This window comes from Protopterus annectens, chromosome 6.part1 (assembly GCF_019279795.1).
Source record: "Protopterus annectens isolate FY-2018-M chromosome 6.part1, PAN1.0, whole genome shotgun sequence".
In the NCBI taxonomy this organism is placed as follows: Eukaryota; Metazoa; Chordata; order Ceratodontiformes; family Protopteridae; genus Protopterus; species Protopterus annectens.
In genome coordinates this window covers 356,745,106-356,769,842 of record NC_056738.1, presented here as the reverse complement: position 1 = coordinate 356,769,842, position 24,737 = coordinate 356,745,106, and the positions used below count along the sequence as shown (strand labels likewise).

The following is a 24,737-nucleotide window of genomic DNA, read 5'->3' as shown; positions in this document are numbered from 1 at the left end:
ATGAGATTGCTTAACTATTTAACCCATTTCACCCGTCTTCAATGAGATCTCCTCAAAGAGCTTGGAGATACTCTAAAGGGCAACACAGGCGATGCTGTCTCTGAGAAGGTGACTGCACAGCTTAACACCCTTAATTCTATTGTGAACTCATCCATGCAGCTCATTTCATATGCAGCCGATGGGTTGAGCCGAGCAGCAGGTTCAGCGATAGCTCTGCGGAGACCATGCTGGATGCGCTTATGCTCCTTTGTGAAAGCCTTCAAGTCTTCCTTTGTCAACAGCCCATTTGATGGATCTTCCCTGTTTGGGCCCAAAGTCAAGGAGACTCTCACTAGGTGTGAGCAGGAGGGAAAGACTTATCTGCTGTAGGAGTCCATTTTCCACCCCTACTAGACCATACCCCAAAGGGCAGAGAGGTGGAAAAATGTGGTTCCAGAAATCCCAAGGAGCTTTCCAAAACACACATAGTGAACCCCCCTCCAGGGGCAGAGGAGGGGGTAATAACGGAAGATGCCGCCCGAACAGCAGAGGGGGTCTGCAGAACCAGGGTGATAGGAAGCAGTTCCTTGGCAAGCTCTCCGGCTCTGGGGGCAGTCGGGGGTCACTTGGCTTTGTACCCAGATGCCTGGCAAGGAATTACAACAGATTCTTGGGTACAAAGCATAGTCACCAGAGGTTACATCATTCCATTTTCAGAATCCCCTCCTATTCGAACAAGAATCCCAGACATTCCACCCAGTCTGTGGCATCAAGCAGCCATAGAAATCCACAAGCTGCAAGAAAAAGGAGTCATCCAGCCAGTCCCGGCAGACCAGTCAGGATCCGGAACTTACTCCAGGTTATTTTTAGGTCCAAAGAAAATGGGGGACTGGAGGCCCATTTTACACCTTAGCAGACTCAACACTTTTGTCAAGAAGGAAAAGTTCTGGATTGTCATGATTCAATTGATACTACAGTTTCTAGGAATGGGCAATTGGATGTGCTGTATAGATCTCAAGGATGTGTACTACCACATCAAAATGGCCAGACCATCCAGAGATCATTTGCATTTCCAGCTGGGGGCCAGTTACTACCAATTCCGAGCACTGCCCTTTGGTCTCACCACAGCCCCCAGAGTGTTCACCAAATGCATGGCAGTGGTTACCGCTCACCTGAGGCATCTAGGATTCTGGGTGTTTCCGTATCTGGACGACTGGCTCCTAACCGCCACCACCAGGCATCAACTGATTCTCTCCAAAGATTACACAATCAATCTGTGTGCTCAGTTAGGCATAACCATAAATTTCGAAAAATCTGTTTTATTACCATCGCAGCATATTTCCTTTATAGGAGCAGATCTAAACACCACCACTGCCTTGGTCAGGTTGCCTCAAGCAAGAGTAATCTCTCTACGAAATCAGGTGTCCCACTTGCTAATGGAAAGAAGAGTACCGGCCTCCCAGGTTCTGAAGCTATTAGGTACCATGGCAGCTACGTTCATAGCGGTTCCTCTGTGAAGGATGCACATGAGAATACTCCAATGGTTACTTTTCACCCAGTGGTCTTATCTACAGATTTCAATGTCGTTCAAGATTCTACTGACAAATGCTTGAAAAAGGACCTCCTTTGGTGCTTGAACAGCCACCAGGAAACTGTAGGTCGTCCATTTGTACTTCCCCCTCCCTCAGCCATGGTGACCATGGATGCTTCCCTGATAGGGTGGGGGTGGGGGGCTGTTTCAGGGAAGAACTGTCCAAGGTACTTGGTCAGAGATGGAATCCCATTTGCACACCAGTGTCTTAGAGTTGAGAGTGGTGTTTCTAGCGTTGCAGCACTTTCACGACTCTCTACCTCGGGAGACGATTGCAATCCAGACGGACAACATGTCAGTGGTCTGGTATATCAACAAACAGGGGGAAACCAAGTCTTACCCCTTATGCTGAGATGCCCTGAGAATTTGGCAGTGGGCTGTATCCACTGGGTGCTTTCTGATAGCAACGCACATCCCGGGGACATCCAATGTGATAGCGGACAAACTGAGCAAAGCCATTCTGTTGCCCCACGTGTGGTCCCTCAAAGAACAAGTGGCGGAAATTATATTCCGCAGATGGGGCCAGCCTTGCTGCGATCTTTTTGCATCCCCGATGAATGCCAAATGCAGAAGCTACTTTTCCCTGCATCCTCCACCGGGGGAGAGCCCAAGGGATTCGCTCATATACGATTGGCCCTCGGGTCTCCTTTATGCCTTTCCACCAACCCCTCTGATCCCCAGATTTTTACAGAAAGCCAAAATCTTTGGAAGGACTATTATTCTGATAGCCCCGTTTTGGCCTCGGCAGGCATGGTTCCCCTTCCTTCAGCAATATCAAGTGGAAGAACCTTGGCTTCTGGACCCAGTGCCAGACCTTCTGACTTACTCGTTGGGAGCTCTTCACCCCTCTCTTCACTCCCTCAAACTGACAGCTTGGCTGCTTCACTTCCCAACCTAGCCAGGTCATATAATTTGTCTTCCACGTGGCAACATATTTTAGTTTCTTCTCATAAAGTCTCTACCAGGAAACTGTACAACAGTAAATGGAAGCGGTTTGTTTACAGGGCTTCTCAACATGATATTGATCCCTGTGTTGCTCCTATTCATAGTATTCTGGAGTTCTTGACTATGTTTTTTCACGAAGGTGTGGCAGCTGCCACTATAAGGGTACAATTGGCTGCAATATCCAACTTTCATTTAGGATGCGAAGGCTTTAATATTATGTCTCACAGATTATGTAAAGCCTTTCTGAAGGGGACTCATCACCTTAGGCCACCTATCAGACTTCCAGTTACTCTCTGGAATCTAAATTTAATACTGTCTCAACTTATGCTTTCCCCTTTTGAGCCTGCATCATCTTGTCTTCTGAAGTTTCTTTCTTGGAAGACAATTTTCTTGGTGGCTATTACCTCGGTGCGTAGAGTTTCTGAACTGCAAGCTGTTTCCATCAGACCTCCGTATCTGGTTTTTCACCCCGACAGAGTCTCTCTCAGGGCAAATCCTACCTTTCTTCCTAAGGTCTGCTCTGAGGCTAATTTGAACCAGTCTATTGAGCTTCCCACTTTTTCAGACACCATTCTAATAAATTGGAATACATTTTACATAAGCTTGATGTTCACAGACAATTGAGGTTTTATTTGGACAGAACAAAGGAATTTAGGAAATCGGATCAGCTCTTTGTTTCCCATGCGGACAATAAAAAGGGATTTCCTGTATCTAAAGTTACATTGTCTAAATGGTTATCTGATTGTATAAAATTTATATATTCTTCAGCCAACCAACCCTTAGAACGTGACGTGAAAGCTCATTCTACCAGGGCTGTCTCTACATCTCTGGCTCATGCAGCCCATTTTCCTTTGGACACCATTTGTGCAGCTGCTACTTGGTCCAAACCTCATATGTTTATCACTCACTACAAAGTGGACAGAGCCTCCAGGGACAGGGCTTCCTTTGGTTCCACTGTTCTCAGGAATGTACTCCCGTGAGCCACCCAGAGTTAGGGTGCTTGGGACGCTACCCACGTATAAGAACAAATGGCGAGATTGAACAACTTCACATAAACAAGTTATGTTCTTACCATAACGTTCCATGTGAGTTGTTCATCTCTCCTTTGTTCTTACACTCCCTCCCACCTTCCCCCTCCGGGTTCTTGAAGAACAGGTATGACTGGTGGTCTGGTTGGTCTGACTAGTGTCCTTCACTCCAGCCAGAGTATCTCTTAGCTAATTGTAAATGTGTGTACATATGTATATATTTGGCATATTGGTATGTTTAGTTGTATTCTTTCTTGCTGGGTTCAGCAAACTAGATCTGAGGTTAGTCCGAGAGCATCATGGGATAGGGACTGTGCCTCGAGCTACTCAAAGATCTTGAGCTTGGAAAGCGGCCGACTCGGAGCCGATGGATCGGCTCCGAACCCACGTGTAAGAACAAAGGCGAGATAAACAACTCACATGGAACGTTATGGTAAGAACATAACTTCTTTTTTACTCCCTTTTTCGTTTAAGAGGAGAGCCACTAATTTTAAAACCAGATAGATTGGATGGGGTTGGGCACTTAGTATTCTGGCTCTGTGAAATACAGTGGGATAATCAATAAATGTAAATAGCTGAAGGAGAGTGATTTTGCAAAATGATAAATTTGTGTTTACTGACAATAGCTAATGAGTGAAGAGAGTGAAGGCGATATGTATTAACATAAGGGGAAGACAACTACAGAGACAGTTGAGTTTAAAAACAACAGCTACAGGGTGGGAGGGTGAGGAAAATTTTTAATTTTTGTGTGACTCACAGTAGACACAGCTCTGGTCTCTTTCTTAGTTTAAATATGTAGTTGAAAGCAGAATACAGTTAAATGCAGTGTAAGGAAAACACACCACAGTATACAAAACAGAAGTCAGTGAAACAAAACAATTACAAGAAGGAAAATGAGAAAAGCAAACTAACCTTTTCTTCACAGGACTCTATGGCAGAATTTGAGTGAGCTTTTCCAGTAAAGCCTTTTGCATAGCCACCTACCCTCAAAGGTGAGAATCAAACCATGTATCTTGTGTCCGTCAGGTAAACACTTTAACCATTATGTCAACCCATTATTGCAGTATTTATTGGAGCTAATTAATGGTTTATAGACTTCATTAGTTTATTCTACATGCATCCACTGTATCTTCTTCAGTAGGTGTAAGGCAAGGAAACCAGGATAGCATTCCAGTCACTTGCAGGGTACAAGCTTGAGCTCATACACACACACACACACACACGCACACACACACACACACACACACACACCTACCTTTTGGCAACAATTTAGAGAATTGTTAGTTAATCTAGAACATGTCTTTGGGATGTGTGAGAAAATCAGGGTGACCAGCAAAAACATACATGCACACTGAGTGTACATACAAGTTCCACAAAAAGGCACTCTGCTAAAAATCAAACTGAAGACCAAAACACTTGCAAGGCTGATCACTGTGCCATTGTGCCACCTAAGTGTAAGCTTATTGTCAGTTTTGTAATATAAGATGAACCTTTAATGACCCAAAATTGTGTTGTCATACATGTATGATAAGTTGTAGCCTATGCTAATATTATGTGATTTACTTAGTGTCGTAGTATTGCTAAGACAGACCACTTTCTTTGGAGAAGGAATGCTTCTGTCATTGAGCTGTGCATTACTAAAACTTTCATTTTTCAGTTTCTTATGAAGATGGGCTTCTGGAGGTACACTGCTTTTATAGGGGAAACTGGAGAACTTGCTGTATTAGGAAAAAATGCATTACACTGAAATGTTTTTCTTGATGTCTGGTAGCACAAAAAAGTTGTATTATATTTTTCTGACAGCAGAAGGTGAAATAGTTAACCTAACCAGATTGCCTTTTAAGTGCATTTAATATTCTACCTCTTTTTCATCCCTTCTTATCCCATTTTTGATCCTGCTCCTGGACTGGTTGAATACATCTGTAAATTGCTTGCCAGCCACCCATTTTGATAGAACATTGTATCAGTTTCAACCTTCTGTTTGAAGAAATACCTTCTCAGATCTGGGAAATATTTTTCCTGCAGTATGGCACCTGTACCACCTCTTGATCTGTCTCAAAATAGGAGGTAGATGTTTTTAATACAACATGCTGCCTATACATCCTCCCTTCCTCTTCCTGTCTTCCACATTTAGGTTAATATGTTTACTGTCTTCTGTACAAATATCTTCCTGTTCCATCTAGTCTTTGAGAAGAAGAGGGCCCAGCTCCGTCAGTGTGTTCACCCGGCCCCCACAAATGCACATACACACCCATCTGGCGCTTTTATCTAGACCTTAGAGAAGCTGATGTTCCTCTCCTTAAATGTCTGCAGGACTGAACATAGTACTTAGTGTTGTGGCTTGACCAGTAACTCAGTAGGAGCAGTCCTTCTTTGCTTCTCTAATGTATCTGTGAGGAAACATTGCAGCGTTCTGCATTGTATTCATTGTAGTTGAATATCCGTAGCCCTTTTTTGAAGCTACTGCTCCTGATTGCACTATTACGACGACATGTGTCAGGTTATAAAGATCAACTGGACCTTTGTGTTCCATAGTTATTTTCAGCTTTTGGCACAATTTAGATCTCTATCTTAATGGTTATTATTGACAGAGTTCCCAAATTCGCTGACAGAGTATAAGAAACTTGATGTTTTTACTGTTGTCTGATCACAGGGAAGAATCAACACTAATTTATTTTATATTGCCAGGGATAAATGTACAAGAAAGTAGACTACTACAAGTTCCAGAGCTACACTCCTGCCACTCATATGAGATATGAGAAGTTTGACGCCTACTTCAGTTTTAGGAGGATGAATATGAAGGGTGATTTCTGCTGAGATTGGCATGATGGTCTTTGTCGTGGTTGTGGGTCAGCATCTGATAGAGAGGAATAGTGTACAAAATCACGAGGCAAGGCATCACAAATTCTGCATACTGAGGTGGCCTTCATCTCCTCACATTCCACTTGTTTTGTTTTTTTGATTGTTGAGGGATTGAGCTTATGCCCTTTGTCATCTGATGATTAGAGCTGGAGAGTATGTATTCAGCTGTGTTTGCACTAATATTCATATGTTTGAATACATGGAGATTGAGCGCTCCCAGATAACTTCCAGGGACTGAGCCCACACACTCCCACAGTAAGGTTTGACAACCAAATTTGGGCACAAGGAGTCTGCTTCTGTCCTTCCTTAGTTCAAGTAGTGCTTACTAGAAGGCAAGAGTGGAGACTTCCATTTGATGGGCCCACAGGGAGGATCTACCCATTATACATGAGTGCCTTGTTTAATGTGAGATTTCCTTCTTTCTAGTGCAGTGCCACATTAAGATGTGTGCTTTATTTGCCAGCTAGTGCAGCACTTTCATGTCTAGGCACCCCCCAAAAAAAAGCATGATCCCATTGTCCAACACCAACTGCCTGTTTGCCATTCACTCATCACCTCATGATGTTCTTCGTGTTTCACTGTTGCAGTCATTACATTTGGGTAATCTGCTGGCAGGTTGCCCTCAGTCGGCCTGAATAACAAAGTCTTGGGTCCTGCATCGGTAGCTGACTCCTCTTCCATGACGTCAGGTTCTCAGGGGTATAAAACATCCAGCCGATGCCATTTTATTCAGTCTTTCTTGCCGCGCGGTGCCCGAAGCAGAAGCAGTTCGCAAGTGCCGGTTGGCCGACTCCTGAAATTTTTGTATTCGAGTTTCAGAACTGAAGTCTTCAAACTAAAGCTAAGTACCCCATTGGGGAAACTTTTTCTTGCTCCTTACCGATGTCAGTAAAAGTTAATAATTGCATTACTTGTGGGAAGCAAATACCTCATAAGGATTTTCATTTGTACTGTATTCCTTGCCTAGGCCCTGATCACAACATGCCTTGCTGTCAGTTTTGTGCTAAATTTAACCAATGCACTATTAAGCATCGGTATATTTTTGCTTCCAGATATTTTGGTTCAAGATTTAACTATCCTGAAATGTCATCGGTTAGCAATCCGTCTGCCGGAGTTCACAAAAAACGCAAAGAAAAAGACAGAGCATTGAGGTCCCAAACCAACGAAGCTTCTCCTAAGCCAGTCGCCGGTTCGCCGGTACTCAGGGAGGTGCTTTCGCAGCCCCTGATACCCACTACTTTTGAGTCGCAGGCCTCTACCAAGACCCATTCGGAGTCCGGTATGCTGCGAGATTCTCAGAGTATTGTACCCGCAGATGTCTCTACCTTAGATGGGTCTGGAGCCGCTGAGCAGGCACCGGCGTTTTCAGACCTCAACATGTTTATATTAAACAGATGCCAGCAACAAAAACAAGGTAAAAAACAACTTCTATGTCTAAAAAAACAATGCATGAGTCACGTGCTCAGGCCCCTATGCCTACAAAATAGATGATCAAAATGGCTGAGGATTTAATTACCTTGATCAGGGGTTCCCAACCCCCCCTGCTAAGAGGCCTAGGCAAGGCACTGATTATGAATCTTCAGATCAGGTTTCCATTTCTTCTGATTCCTCTTCTGATCAGGAATTTTCTATTCCACCCTATGAGGATTCTGATGCAGAGGAATCCATCCCATCTGCATCTCCTCCTGAGGATTACTCTTTTGGAGAGACTTTGCATACTTTAAGGGAACATTTTCACTGGGAGAGTCAGGACTTCTCTGAATCAAAAAAGAGGCTTAGGGATTTCCTTCTTCTTCCTCAGCATAGGCCTTTGGCAATACCTCCTGTATTAGACATTGTTGAAGTGTTCTCAGAATCAAGCATGGCTCCTGATTCCCTGCCTCTGGCTCCTAGTAAGCCAGACAGATATTACAGGGTTCCTGACTCCCACAAATTTCTTTTCAAAAATCCTGCTGCTGATCCTGAGACTATCTCTCAGGGTCCCAAGGGTGTAAAGGCTTCTACAGCCAAAAATCCTATCCCTTCTGATAGAGATTCCAGGGCATTGGATAGATAGGGTAAGAAGGTCTGCAACCTTGGCAATCAGGGCTTTAAACTGCCAGTTTCAGATGCTTAAATATCAACAGCATGTTTTGGGCTTACTGAAACAGAAAATTATGTTGATTTCTGATTGTGTGGAAAATAGAGTTACAGGATATATTGCATTCAGCAGAACAGGTTGGAAAGCATACTTAGCAATGTGGTTTTGATTCCTTGGAGGCCTCTTGTAGGGCCGCCGTTACTGGATCTGTGATTAGAAGGCACGCCTGGCTCAAGGAGCAAAATCTGCCTGATCATGTTAAAGCTAAATTGTTGGATGCCCCTTTGCAGCATGATGCTCTGTTTGGTAATAAGGCAGAAGAGGTTTTAAAGAAAATGGAAGACAAAGCTAAATCTATGCAAACTGTAAAAGATTTCTTGCAAGTGCAGCCACCCAGGTTCAGTAGGCACTGGCCTACTAAAAATTGGTCCTTTCTTGTGTCCAACAGAGCCAATCAGGGCAAATCCAGGTGCTGAAAAGGCTCCAGATATCAATCACAGGGTTTTACAGGTCAAAGCAAAGGGGTGTCTCCACCTCCAAATCTGGAGGAAACAAAGCACAACCCTACAGTAAGCAGTCTCAATGACTTTCCTCTACCATCACCAAGCACTTATCTTTTGGCAGCCCCCTTGGGGGGAAAACTAACACTTCATGCTCAAAATTGGCAGTTATATTACCCAGGACAAGTGGGTATTAAACATAGTATCCCAGGGGTACAGATTTCATTTCCATACTTGGCCAATTCCAAATGGATGGCCGGATCTGCCACAAAATTAGTGGGCAGAGGCCCAGAAACAAGTCATGTCCCTCATGGATATGGGGGCAATTCAACCAGTACCAGAAAAGGAAAAAGGACAAGGTTTTTATTCAAGACTTTTCGTGGTACCCAGAAAAGACAATTCATGGCGCCCAATACTGGACTTATTGATTCTGAACACGTTCCTGGACATTCCAAAATTCAGAATGCTGACTTTACAACAGCTACTGCCTATGCTAGGCAAGAATGCTTGGTTAGTAACTCTAGACTTAAAAGAGGCATACCTGCATATACCAGTAAGGGAATCATACAGAAGATACCTCTGCTTCAAAGCAGGTTTTGTATTACCAATTTTCTGCACTGCCCTTTGGCTTATCTACTGCACCCAGGGTCTTTACAAAGTGCCTGGCACCAGTAATTGCATTCTGCAGACAAAGAAGCATTCACATTTACCCTTATCTGGATAATTATGTCATTCAATCAGAGGACAAGGACACTCTTCTTCAACATCTGGCATTTGTAAAAAGGCTTCTAGCATGCCTAGGGTACACCATAAACGAAAATAAATCACAACTGGTACCCTCTCAAATAATTACATTCCTGGGTGCAAGCTTGAATACAACTGCCCAGATGGCTTACCTTACGTCAGCCAAACAAAGGCAACTGGCAACATACTTCAAACAAATGGCAACAAGAACCCATTTATATGCAAGGCAAATTCTGCAGGCTTTGGGATTCATGGCATCCTGCATTTACTAATTCCATATGCGAGACTGCATATGAGGAAACTTCACTGGTACCTAAAAAGTGCATGGAGTCAACATTGTCACAGCCTAGAAGCAATGATTCCTCTCATTCCCTACCTACAACAGGAGTTTCTTTGGTGGGTAGAGACATGTCACCAAAACAAGGGATGGTCATTCACTCCACCCCCTGCCACCCAAACCCTAACTACAGATGCATCAGACTATGCTTGGTGGCCCACCTGGCAGGGAGATGCATTCAGGGCAAATGTAGCCCAAACCAAATGCATCTACATATCAACCAGAAAGAAATGCTAGCTGTTCAGAATGCACTGACAGCCTTCAAGGACTTACTTCATCCAGGACAACTACTGATAAAGATGGACAACACCACAGTTATGTGGTACATAAACAAGCAGGGGGGTACACATTCCTACCCCCTTTGCAGACTAGCCATGGCCTTGTGGAACACAGCCTTGACTTACCAAATATATCTCCAAGCTCAATTCCTGCCAGGAAAGCAAAATACTCTGGCAGATGACCTAAGCAGAAATCTTATGGACCCACATGAATGGAAACTGGATCCACAAATCTTCAGCATCTTAACACAGAAATAGGGGAGCCCAGACATAGATCTATTCACCTCTCCCCAAAATTATCAGTTGGACAAATTCTGCACAAGAGCTCATCGCAAAAAAGCATGGAAATAGTAGATGCTCTATTCTTCAGCTGGAAAAACTTATCAGTCTATGCCTTTCCCCCACTGCATCTTCTCTCCATGGTCTTATTAAAAGTCAGACAAGAAAAACCAAAAATGATCCTAATTGCTCCGGACTGGCCTTGCCAGCACTGGTACCCACTTCTAAGGAACATGTCACATCTTCCTCCATGGTACTTGCCTCAAATACCTCAGCTACTGTCTCAGCAGAACTATCAAATTCTGCACACTCAGCTCCAAACTCTGAATCTTGCAGCATGGCTAATCAACTAATTATTCAAACCACACCTCTCAGTAAATCTGTGATGGATGTTATTTTGAAAGCCAGAAGGCCTAGTACTAGAAAATCTTATGCTGATAAATGGAAGAGATTTTGTGCAAGCACAAGGAATAGACACAGCAAAGCCCAATATTCCTCAGATTTTACAATATTTAACTGAGATGCTTGACAAGGGCCTCTCGTTTTCTTCAATAAAAATCCATGCTTCTGCCATCTCAGCTCATTACAACACAGAGCCTCCCATCTTTTCTCATCCACTGCTTAAACAGTATCTTAGAGTGGCCACAATTTTAAGGCCTCCCAGAAGAGCACCAACTCCTGCATGGGGACCTCAATTTTGTACTGGAAAAACTGACCCTGCCTTCTTTTGAACCAGCAGCTACTGAGGATATAAAATTTCTATCTTGGAAAACAGCTTTTCTTTTGGCAGTCACTTCAGCAAGAAGGGTTTCAGAACTACAGGCTCTCATGGCAATGGAGCCTTTCATTATATTTTACCCGGACAGGGTGTCCCTCAGGACCAATCCTTCTTTTATGCCTAAGGTGGTATCCAGTGTGGCTCTTAACCAGACCATTCACCTGCTAACATTTTACCCAAATCCGCAGAACAAAGGGGAGCAGATTCTGCATTCATTGGATGTACACAGACAACTAAGATTCTACTTAAACAGGACAAAATCTCTATGAAAGTCTGAGCAACTGCTGGTAGCATTTGCTGCAGGATCAAAGGGGAAGGCTATATCAAAGCAGACTATTTCTAAATGGATAAGCCACTGCATTCATTTCTGCTATTTGCACCATGGTAAACCTGTGCCCAAGGGGATGAGATCACATTCCACCAGGGCTGCCTCTACTTCAGCAGCTTTTCTCAGAGGGGTCCCAACCAAAGATATTCTAGAAGCTGGTACTTGGAGCTCTGTTCATACCTTTACAAAGCATTATCATTTACCTCTCTTCTCCAAATCCAGGGCAGGCTTTGCCACTGCAGTCCTGCAGGGCCTTATAGCCACTCCTTATGCTGTTTAGTTCCATTCTCCCATCCATAACTTTGGGATTCTACCCAAATGTAATGACTGCAACAGTGAAACATGAAGAACATAGTACAGTTGTGTACACTTACCATAAATGTTGATGTTTGAGTGTATTCACTGTTGCATTCCGGGTTACCCACCCGCCATCCCCCTTTTCTATACCTTTTCTTTCCTTCACTATACTCAAAAGCCTTTGTGGTGTATTTGTTTTTAGTTGAAGGTAAAGTGTATGTTTTTAAAAGTGCATCTATATATTTACTGTTTATTTATATATATATATATTTGCTCCCCATTTGGGGGGCACCTGCCATCTGGGGTAAGAAAAACTGAATAAAATGGCATTGGCTGCATGTTTTATACCCTTGACTACCTGACGTCATGGAAGAGGAGACAGGAACCGACGCAAGACACAAGACTTTGTTATTCAGGCCGACTGAGGGCAACCTGTCAGCAGATTACCCAAATGTAATGACTGCAACAGTGAATACACTTGAACATCTACATTTATGCTAAGTGTACACAACTGTACTTTCTGTGATCTGTGACGCACTTCTTTCACAAGTAAGAGTTAGCTGATTGTCCCTCTCACTGTTTTGCTCGTGTATTTTGTGAGACTCTGAGAAAACTGAGGTTCTTGCTTCCGAAACTGGTAAGGAAAATAAGGTCTTCCCTCCTTATATCTCCTATCCTGCTGACCTAGTCTTTGATGCAGTACTTGGGCGTTTGAAGTACTGCATGGACTAACTGTCACTTCTGGAGAGAAGGTAAATGGACATTGCCATTATCAAGAGAAGGATGAGTTGCTGAATTCTTCCACCATTGTAACTTTTCAGTAAGGATGTCATTTGTCTGGCCTGGAAGCACCTAGAATCAGCTGTGTCTCTCACTCTCTCTCTCTAATCGTAAGAAGGTTGATGCCCCTGCAAAACCTTTTGACAAAATAGAGCAGATATTCCAGACAACATTTCTTCTGTGATCTTTTTAGTATAGCATACATCTCAGAAGTCATCACTTGTTTGGCTTTGCTACAACATAGAGTTATGTTCTTTGGTGAGTGTGGGCAAGAGGGTGCTTATGTTTTCTACTTTGGCCCATGGAGCCTTTCATTTTTGTTTCTGTCGTTTCATTTTCATTCCTTACTTTTGGAAAAGCTGGCAAATTTTTCCAGCTCTTCAGACAAGAGTGTCTGTAAAATGCCATCTTCATCTCTTTCTTGGATATTTTCTATTTTGTGAGCTCTTAAGTATGGCTGTTTTGATGTGGCTAGGATATCAGGCTACAGAATTTACCTGTGCATGGTAATGTGACTCAAGCTGCTAGGGCATTCTGGACCCCAACGTTTCAGAGATAATGATTTGTTTTAAAATGATTCACAAAATGTATTTAAAGACCTCCAAAAGAGGAAATGGAGAATTGCTTTCTTGCCTCTTCCCCAACATCCTCCTCCTCTTGTACTCCTAGCCAGTTCCTCACAAAAAAGTGTCTTTCTAAGCATGAATATGCAATGCCTCCTTCCAGCCTCACTAACTAAGCCTGCTAGAAGGCAGACTGCTCTGCTTCAGCAGTCATGACTGCTCCATAAGAGACTAGTTCTCAGATTTTGTACCAGCTTGGACAAGTACTACCGGAGACATTGCAGTCTAGATATGGTCTTAGCTGACCGTACTTTGAAGCTGTTAAATACCTCCTCTCAGAAAACTTTAATAAGAGAACCAGGTGATTTCTGTAAATCTGTATAGCTATGGAACAGGCCCGGTCTCAACTCAATGGGGTCATAGACCTTGTTTTTGTTTTCAAGAGAGGCAGAGGGTTTTATTTCCCTCCTCATTGGGCACATCTTTTTTGCTGAGAGAGATGCAGAATACTGATTTTTTTCAGCTGGTATGGATAATGTTTTGAAATTTTTTCACAGGTTTCTACTGAAAAGGGGTCTCTCGTATCCTAATCAGACTTTGCATGGCAAACAAATGCAAATATTAAATAAGTCCTTGACCCCATTTACTTCAAGGAGCATACAAGGTAGTTGTGTCAAAAGTTTCATTAGGTGTTGTCACTCAGCAAAAGCTTATGCACATAATTCTCTTCCTACCAGCAGTGGAAGCCCTTGGCTAAAACATCACTGCAGTGTTCATAGATTCCATTTTCTTTCCAGGAGATGTCTCACTTTTTCAGTAATTCTGAGGGACTACCTTTAAAGAATAAAAGACCTGCAGTCCTTTCCTTCCACTGTGAGGGGGTTGGAGCTTGATCTGTGCTTGAATTTTTTTCAAACATGTATTGCTGTTTGTAGTGAGAGTTATTGCAGAAAGAAAAAGACTTTTAGCCAGTTTCAGTAAAGTCTACATGGTCCGTTTGCACAGTGTGCACATTGTGGCACAATGAGCACACTGTAGCTCACCGTTTTGAATTCAGTAATCTGCTTTACATAATGTGTAGAGCTGCACACAGCTGCTCAAAGAAGGTGAATATCATGGCATGCAAATTACAGCATAAGCAACTGAATTGTATGCTAATCAACCATTCCAAGGTGGAGGAGCTGTTCAACAAGCTATAAAGCAAACATGTAGACTCAGGGCTGGTTTTTCCTGCATATTCCAAAACCTATTGCGATACAGCCATGAAAAAGAGTCTACAGAGAAACAAAGTTAGGCATTGTTGTTGCTTTAATTCATGTGTATGTGCAACAGTTTGAAGTCTGTGCTGCTGCAGCTGCTGCTGATAGACCAAGGCCAAGAAGGAAAAGAATTTTCGGACCCGGGTAACTTATCACAACCTACATGATGTGGAAATTGTAGAGCACTACAGGGTGAATAGAGACACACTCTGCAATCTCTGTTGTCTTCGACTCAGAGCCAGAGCAAACCGAGGGGAATCCATCCCCGTGGAAACAAAGGTATGTGTAGCGGTTAGAATCTTAGCTACAGGTACCTTTCAGAGACCAACAGGGAACATGCTGGGGGGTGTCTCAGGCATCAGCATCCAGGAACCTCCATCAGTTCTAGAATGCTATGCTCCAACATGCTTGTGGCCACATACATTTTCCCCATACTCCTGAGGATAGGGCCAGACATATGCAGAAGTTCTACCCTGTAGCACACTACCCTGAAGTACTGGGTGCCATAGATTTGCACACATGTAGAAATTAAGGCACCACCCCGGGAACAGGGAAGGCTCTACATTAATAGAAATAACTTTCACTCTATTAACTACCAAGTTGTGTGTAATGCCAAGGGAATCTTGAATGTGTTTGCTGGAAACCCTGGCTGTTACCATGACTCACATCTGGCACACCTCCCAACTGTATCAGATGTTTACTAGTGGGGATAACCCAGAGGGTTATTTACTGGAGGATGCAGGTTATGCACTGGAACCGTGGTTGATGAAACCCATTAAAAATGCACACACACACACTGAAGAATGCCATAATGAGGCACATGCTCAAACCATCAGTGTTGTAGTGTGTGTGTTTGGGCTGTTGAAGTCATGGTTCAGGTGAGTATATACATCTGGGTAGCCCTGCAGTACAGTCCACGGACATGTACCAAAATATTCACAGTATATGCTATGCTACACAACATCATCCTGAGAAAAGAGCTTTAGCAAGCTCAGCAAAGGGAAGGAGCACATGTCCCACCACCAGTGCCATGGTCACCACAGCCACATGCAGGAGAGGAGTCAGAAGGGGAAGCAGCATCTGCTTTGGATGTAGGCATGCTCAATATGCCCTTGCATTGGCTAAGAGATGATGCATAGTGCACACACAGTCACCACCTAAGGGCCTAAAACCTTCCTCCTATCCACATACATATAGTACCATTGGTGCCAGGCAACTTTCACAACCTTTACCTCCCTATGTATTAGCTGTGTACTGCTTGGGTCAGACAAAGTCAGTCCTGAACTAAAACTGTTGAAACTGCTGAATTTACAAGGCAAGTGTTGAACCTGGAGTGTATTGTGTAACAATATGAATGACTGGCATATCCTTGCATTTTGTTCCTTGGTAGTGTAAGCAAGTAAAAGGTGGGAGATTTGTACAGAAATGACATTAACATGTGACAACAGAGACTTATTTGACTTATTTGTGTCCATTATCAAGTAGTAGGCCTCAGGCATCAAAGATTCACGCAATCATACCTCTTAAAAGTAGTGATGGTCACTGGTTGTCCTCAGTTTAGCACCATATGTTTTTACTGGGAATAATCGAAGAGAGAAGTTAGAAAGTAAGGGTATACATTGCAGTTTCAGACTTCACAATCCTCACAAGTTCATTCACAAAGTTGGAAAATTTTGATGCTATCAGCTGTCTGACTTTCTAAGACCAATATAAGTCAAAGTTACAGTTACCAGTTCAACATCACAAATGCAGATGCACCAAGTCAGCTATGCACTCTGAGCATCAGACGCAAAGATTATGTATCCCTGATTTCAAAAGATACAAAACAGTGGTATGGCACATCACTTGCACAAGATGTTGGTTGTGGGGGTGGGGGCAGGAAGCCTAGGCTGACGCAAAAGGTCAGTGAGTGTGTGTGAGTAAGAAAAAGAAGCAGGCAGATGTTTGGATAAACCAACAAATGGCCAGTGAGACAAAAGAAGTTTTAAGCTGCATGGCTGAGTCAAGTAACTGTTGTGTGTGTGTGTGTCTGTAGGGGTCCTCTAGGTGAAATTGGTGTGCGAGTGTCTGCATGAACAGAGCCAAGCTCTGTGCTAGCTCTACATCTTGGTATATTTGACAGGTGTGAGCCTTGCATGATAGAGGTGGCAGTTCATCATTGCCATCCCCAACCACAAGAATTGGCTGTGCCACGAGTGGCACTGGCACATCCATACCCTCGGTCAGATGCACTGCTGCTAGCTGAATGTGACTGATGTCTGCGGGATGAGCTCCCCTCATGAGTACACTCAGGACCACAGCCCCATGGCCTGCCTCTTCTGGGTGTGGACAGCTCACCCACTGATGGAGCAGTGGAAGTACTGCCACTATGGGAACATGAATGTGTAACAGCCGATGATGTGGCTGACCTACACCCATGTGGATGCCATCCCCCTCCCAGCAGATGTTCCATCACAGACACAGCTTGTTCCAATTTGTGATTCATTTGATCCATTGAATCGGCAACATGGTGGAGACAGTTACTCAAGTCAGCTTGTGCCACATCTACAACCCTAATCATTTCTTTGAAGCACCTATGGGAATATGTCTGTCCCTCTATGATGGCCCTAAACATACATTGAGTGGCATGGGGAGAGACACCTGGATCAGGTGGAGGAGGGACAGCATGCCTTTTCTAAGCACCCCTAACAACCCTTCTGAATGGCAGCTCATCCACACTTTGGCTACAGCCAGAGTTAGCAAGCACTGAAGCCAAAGTAACCACACTTCCCTGATCAGTTGTCTCATCCCCCACCTGTACAGTATCAGTGAGATCACTGGAATGGGTAGGCATAAGCCTTCTGGCTGTGTCCAATGGAATTTCCGGGGATGGCTTCATGTCAACCTCAGTGTCAGACTCAACCTCTGCACCCCCCCAACTCTGCCTCAGTTTGGCCACCACCATTATCAGAGTCTGCTGATAGTCTGACGTCAGGTGGTAGAAGTCCCAAACTTCCACTGTCAGGATCACCTGTGATAATAAGCAACAGACACAGGACAAAATAATACCTAAACTAGTGTAGTCCAATGTATGCTAACAGAATAACAATGCTGCCACTGTCAAGCTGTACAGCAGTAAACACAACAGTCCTGACATCAACATCACACACTAAATTATTTCTTTGAATTGCCCATCAGTACTTGCATAAACATGTTTAGCTTGCCATGTACAGAGTATACTAACTTCTGCATACCATATGGTCCTGGAAGAAGTTAAGGAAAAGGTAAGGACAACATCATCACAATTAACAGTAACGCATGGGGTAATACTTTTTCCACTTTATATGTCCATTAACCATACTTTCAACAAGAAACTGGATGACAACTCCAACCTAAGCTAACCAATCAGAATGTGTTGTTAACTGTAGCAGTCTTTACTCCTCAACCTCCCTCCCCCCAAAAAAAAATTAATGTGAAACAGAAGTAACGTATTGATTTAAATTGTTTTACTATGCAACCGTATTCAGCAATTAAGATACAAAAGCCTACCTGGAAGCTCTTCCTGGGACATGCTTGCTGTCCCTGAAACAGTAGCACGAGTGTGAAAAACATGCTGTTCTGCACTTTTGTGGGAGCTGTCTGCATCCCTGACAGTGGGCAGAAATTCTTCATTTGCTGTTAGTGGTGGCTCTGTAGCAAGCCCTCCCCCGGTACCCTTCCGATCATGGCCCACTGCAGCTGCTGTCCTTATGCAGATGAGATAATGTCAGTGGCCCTATAGCATACTTGGTCATATGCCCTGCTGTGGCCACCCACTGGATTAACTTCTGTGACAATCTGCAGCCAAATTTGCATTCTGACTGACATATCTTCATGTCCCCTCTCAAGCAAGAAGGCATCATGTTGCCTAAAAGTATCAACAATGACCTGATTCTCAGGGTCAGTGAAGGGTGGTTTTCAAGGATTGAGATGCCTGGGTGGCATAGTCCCAGGTGTCCTAAAAGACAACAGAAGGATAATACACAAGTGTCACATAACTACAAAATAACTGTTTGCAGATAAAAAAGAAAAGGTAGCTTTCAGTATTACCCACTGGAGAAACACAAAACATTCTAGAGATTTGAATACGAACAATAGGCTGGATGCAAAAAATGACAGTAACAATAACATATCCTTGTTTGCACCATAACAGAAATGCAGCTTTGCCCCCCCCCCCCAAAAAAAAAAAAGAGCAGGCAAATGACACATTTTGCTAAGAAACCATCTTTGAAATGCTAAAAGTACTGTCAAATAAGCTGTGTCTCAAACATGTCTACAGATTTAACGCAGAAAACTCCATTTTAAGGTATTGCCAGTCATGGATACCTGTGAAATGCCCTGACAAATGCACCCATTCCATCCATACACTTCTAACTAATGTATACAGATATAAGTATAAAAGCCTTTGCTAATCAAAATGTTTATATTTGACTATTATACAAATTGTTCTTAATTACATTCCAGCATATGCAATATGTAGCTGACAAAATGCAAGCAATAACCTTCTCAAGTTCAGTAATCCTTTGTGCAGATATATCTCAAAGTAAGGGCCTCTTTTCTGTGTTCTCCATATAAACAAATATCTTCACTTTCAGTTTCTCTAGCTACACAGTTGCCTTTTTATGGTACAGATTCAGGGCTGCCAGCATGGTGAAGATGCAAACCAGGTGTGAACTTGTTAGAATGGCTGAATTCCATATACTTGGCTCCATGTAGCTGATGTAAACATAGTGCACACACTCCCTCACTGTTTGTTTTTAATGGATTGCATCTGTGAATGATTACTGGTTGGGAGAAGGAAAACACAACAGCACTGCTGCCCTATATCCAGTGGGTATGTCAGGTTAGTCTTATAATGTGTTGGATGTAATTTTGTCAAGGCTGGAAATGTAAGGAAGCAGCACACAATTCACACATTCTGTTCATTAACATCTAACCACCCCTTCATTTGTTGGCAACTTCATATGATATTATTGCCATTTAATGTCTTCACACATTTTGAAGCCAGTTATATAGAATGTCTTACAGAGTGCATGTCTCGGATTACTGGTCAGATAAGAGAAGAATGACTAACAAACCCAGAGAGGTAAGGCAGAGCTGTATATTTTGAAGCAGTAGTCATAACTGGTTGTGTGATCACTTAGTGCACTACAGCCAAAATAATAAATGTACAAGTAGCAATTGTATGGTTTCATATTACTGTAGATGATGTTGCAGTTGGTTGTATGCAGAATGATTTAATTTCCTTGCTGCAAAGCTGTTTGTGTGGCAAAGAGGGATAAGAAACCTTTCCTATGTTCTGAAGCTTCATTGCACTCACTGAGAGTTTAAATCCAGACCTATGTAGAAATATCTCGTGTACTAACAAACATTTTGTTGTTTATTTCCTAGATTGCTTTGCCTCATTTGATCTACTTTTTTCTCTTATTTATGTTTCACTTCCCTGCTGCAGAGAGGTTTGTGTGGCAAAGAGGGATACGGCACCTTTCCTGTGTTCTGAAGGTTAATTGGAGTGAGAGTTCAAATCCAGACCTATGTAGAAATATCTCTTGTGTACTAACATTTTCTACTGTGTATGTCAGATTGTTTTTCCTCATTTCAACTACTTGTCTGCTTTTTTCTTTTTTTTCTTTTTCGGTGGGGGGCAGTGTTTGCGCAATGCGCTGCTTAGAGCAAACATAGAAAATGGAGCAAAATGAATGTCAGATTCGGTTGTGCTCATCTGATTTGTGTGAAGCGCAGTAGTGCACAAACTGGACTAGTGAGCCACCCAGGAAGCATGCAGAACACCTGCAAACAGGGCACCTGTAAAAGGACAAATGTAAAAAAAGAATACATTGCTGTAGTTTCTGTATTTGATCTCGCAAGTCACTTAGCGGTGTTGCACATTTAGCAGGGTTACCCAGCAGCTGCAGACAGGACTCAGCCAGTAATTGAAACCAGATACATTCTATTAATTCTCTTGAGCACTGCAAAACCCACTGTGTGGCGTTGCGCAGCGGTTAACATGGAGACTTTAAGAATGATTAGGAAATTGGGAAATTTCATGCATCTTGTCCTGTGGCAGCAGGTGTAAGTGAAGGGCTAGAGTACAGATGGTCCTTGGTTCTAGTACAGGGTGTGCAAACTATTTTTACTGCTGTGACAGTGCAGTTTATAGCAGTGATCTGAAACAATAGACAAGTGTTATTTCAACATTCTTCTGGCAAAAGGTTTAAGTGGTTCTGTGTATTAATGTAGAATATTCTAGACATTTTTATTGTTCCACTTCCCATTATATTCACTCTCCCTATAACATTTTAGATAGTGGAGCTGATATGAATTATGTGCATGAGGGATGAGGCACCATTATTGTGTTTTCAGATGTGTGATTGAGGGTATGCATTCAACTATACTTCTGTAAGTATAATTACGCTGTCTGGAGTTGCATGGCCTTTATGATTAACTAAGATACATACATAACTAGATCTGTATCCAGTCATTTTGTCAGGTCACACACATACATGTGTAACAGCTCAAACTGTCACCTGTATTTATGTATGATTTCTGATTATGTCTGAACAGCACTTCTTCTGTGGCAAAGATGGAAAGTCAATGCTCTGGAAGAAAATGTTTGTGCCTTATGCCTAGGTTTGAATCCCACAGTGTAAAAGTAAAATTTCCTCAGTGTATAAAGACAAAAAAATGTCAGATCATTACATTTATGCCCCCAGTGCATGTCTGCAAACTTAACTCGCCTAGTAGTTACCTTCCACTTTCCAATATATACTTACAAGTTGCTTCAGTACACACCCCTCAAACTAAGGCCAAGTGTCAGGTTAACCTTCCAATATCAATCATTTAATTCCTCCCTGCTTGGCACTGCTGTGCTCTGCTTAATATCGTGCAGATGTGGTGGGCATCATTGCTTGGGTTTGCGCACTGTCATTAAACGCGATGACTGGAATTGGCAGGAAAGCATCGGTCTCCATTGCTCTATTTCAGTTGGTAGACATGGCTGGTGTTAGAGAGGAATGTGCACACTTTTGGGCACAGAGGTGGGGTGCCCAGGAGTCCAGGATATTTATTGGACTCCTGGTAAAGCACCACAGCCAAAGGCTTCTGCAGGGGAACTGTTCTAGATTCCAGTACAAGTCTGAGGCGTGGAGTAGTTTGGCTCAGGCTGTATCCAGTGCCACTGGTATCCCATGCACTGGAGAGCAATGTAGGCATAATTTTAATGACCTGCGGATGAGAAAAAAAGGGATACTCTAAACCGTTGGTTGCAGGAATTTGAGACTGTGGACATCCCGCAGCTGTGCAAGAATGACAGTAAGAGGGTACTTGTAAGACTTAGCTAAATATAGGCAAGACTGGTATGCATAATGCTCTTCTGTTCTTTCCCCAGCTTCGACAGCCTCATGTTGCTCGATTGGAGAGACTGAGGGAAGCAAGTGGTATGTTTGCAGTAGAAGAAAAGTGTTATTGTAGCATTAAAAGTTAAAGATAGCTTTTTTGGTCTTTACAGAGTAGTATCAAGTTGAGCACGCATATCCCAACTGTAAAAATAAGTATGCATGCATTAGGCTGTAGCACAAAACAATTGTAATAGTTCAGTATTAGACTATAGTCAGAGCTTTTGGGTTCAAATACCATGATTCCCAACTGTACAGTACTGTTATTTTTTCAATAATGTTTACATTAAATTGTAAACTCTATACCAGTGGCACAGATGCCCTGCTGTAAACTGTAATCTGTATAATACATAGATGCAGTATATGTGCATTTCAAGGATTACTTTCAGCAGTCCTTAGTGTAGTGTGCATCTGTTAGGACGTATACTTAAATGTAATAATTCAGATAAAAGAGTTGTATAATTATGTTAATGCATTGTATGTCACATAAGATGGTAGTAATTTTATCTCTTTTTTTTCCTGTCACTCCAACCCTTATCTGTTATTTATTTATTATTTTTTTAATTTTCTATTACGCGTCATCAAATTGTCTCCATGTCATCCATGTGTACCACATCACTAAATGCTATACAGCAATGAGGTAGGCCAGCCCCAGTGGATCAGCCTACTCCCGCTCCACTGGCTCTAACACCGATGCCCAGCATGTCTGGGAGACAACCTGGCAGCACTGCCCCTGCTGCTCCTGAACTGTCAGTGCTGCCAGGTAGTACTGCCCCGGAAGCTGGTGCAGTGGTATCCTCCGGGAGCAGTAGTGGAGATGGTGATTTCATCACCTGCAGGGAGTTGCCAAGGAAGAAGTTTTGGGTCATGCACCACATCATTGGTGTACACCTACGCTGGATGGAGAGGCTGTTCTCCCTCATGATCTGTAAGAGGAGGAGATGGCAAACATTCCAACCATCAGAAGAGTAAGGGGACAGTAATGACAGTCCAGTGGATGAGGACTTGATTCTTACTGTCTCCAAGCTTGATGTTCATAGTTACCTCCCTCACCCTAATCATGGTGCCCCCCAACCTTTTGTGTCCATCACCGTCCTCGTCTCTTATCTTGTTTGCATTTGCATCCTCACCTACCCAACTTACCTGACCCAGACATACCTACAGCCCTTACCAAACAGTCCTCTCTTACTGAATTTAAAAAAGAAAACAATGGGCACCTATCCCACAAAAAAAAAAATCATCCCATACATAGCTCTCCATTTCGCACACGTTTTCTTGATACACTAGTTACTGTCCATTTGGCTTTACAACATGATTGTGTTGTTGTCACCACTGTTTGTGGAGGTGACATTTCAAAGTCAGTTAATATTCTGCACATATTTTCAGTTTTTATTAAGAAAATGTATAGCTATGGATGTTCATCATGTTTCACTGTTGCAGTCATTACTCTTGAGTTACCCTGCTGGCAGGCTACCCGCAGTCGGCCTGAATTTTAAGTCCAGGTCCGGCATCGGTTGCTGTCGCCTCTTCCCTGATGTCATTGCGCCAGGGGTATAAAAGATGTAGCCGACGCCATTTTCTCCATTCTTTCTTGCCACGCAGCGCCTGAAGCAAAAGCAGTTCGCAAGTGCCGGTCGGCCAACTCCTGAGATTTTCAAATCCGAATTTCAGAGCCAAAGTCTTCATTAAAGCTAAGTACCCCATTGGGGAAACTTTTTTTCTTGCTCCAGACTGATGTCAGAAAAAGTTAACAATTGTATTTCTTGTGGGAAGCAAATACCTCATAAGGATTTTCACTCTTACTGTATTCCTTGCCTAGGCCCTGACCACAACGCTGCTAGCTGTCGGTTTTGTGCTAGATTTAACCAACGCTCAATTAAGCCTTGGTTTGATTTTGCATTTCATTACTTTGGCCGAAGATTTAATCATATAATGCCGTCGGAACAGCTGACGAAGGGAGTTTACAAAAAACACAAGGATAAGGAAAAGGATAGGCATCCGAGGTCCAAAACCGACGACGAGGTCTCAGGACAGTCGCCGGTTTGCCGGTTCTCAATGAGGCGCTTTTGCAGCCCCTGGCGCCCGCTACCACAGAGCCACAGGCCGCTTCTGACTCCCACGTGGAGCCGACTGGGCTTCTGGATACTCAAGGTATTGGACACTCGGAAATCATTCCCTCAGATGGGTCCGGAGCCGCTGAGCAGGCATCGGCTTCTGAGGGTGTCTTCAGACCCTACACAGTTATATGTTAAACCATCTTCAGCTTCAAAGACTAAAGCAGCTCTAAAGACAAAGAAACAAGTACAGCCTTCTCCTACTCAGACTTCCATGCCTAAAAAACAGATGCTTAAAATGGCCGAAGACCTAATTACTTTGATCAGGGGTTCCCAACCCCCTCCTGATAAGAGGCCTAGGCAAGAGACAGAATATGATTCTTCTGATCAGGTTTGTATTTCCTGTGATTCCTCTTCTGAACAGGATTATGCTATTCCTCCCTATGAGGACTCTGATGCTGAAGAATCCATTCCTTCAGCCTCTCCTCCTGAGGATTATTATTTTGGGGAAACCCTGCACACCATGAGGGAGCATTTCCACTGGGAGAGCCAGGATTATTCTGAATCTAAAAAAAGGCTCAGAGATTTTCTGTTACTTCCTCAGCACAGACCCCTTGCTATTCCACCTGTTCTAGACATTGTA

General features: G+C 43.1%; 1 protein-coding gene across 1 annotated transcript in view; it reads left to right on the top strand.

Annotated features, from left to right (window-relative positions):
* ATG2A (autophagy related 2A) overlaps nt 1–24,737 on the top strand; it is a 2,853,001-nt gene that overhangs the window by 1,392,731 nt on the left and 1,435,533 nt on the right. The window lies entirely within an intron of this gene.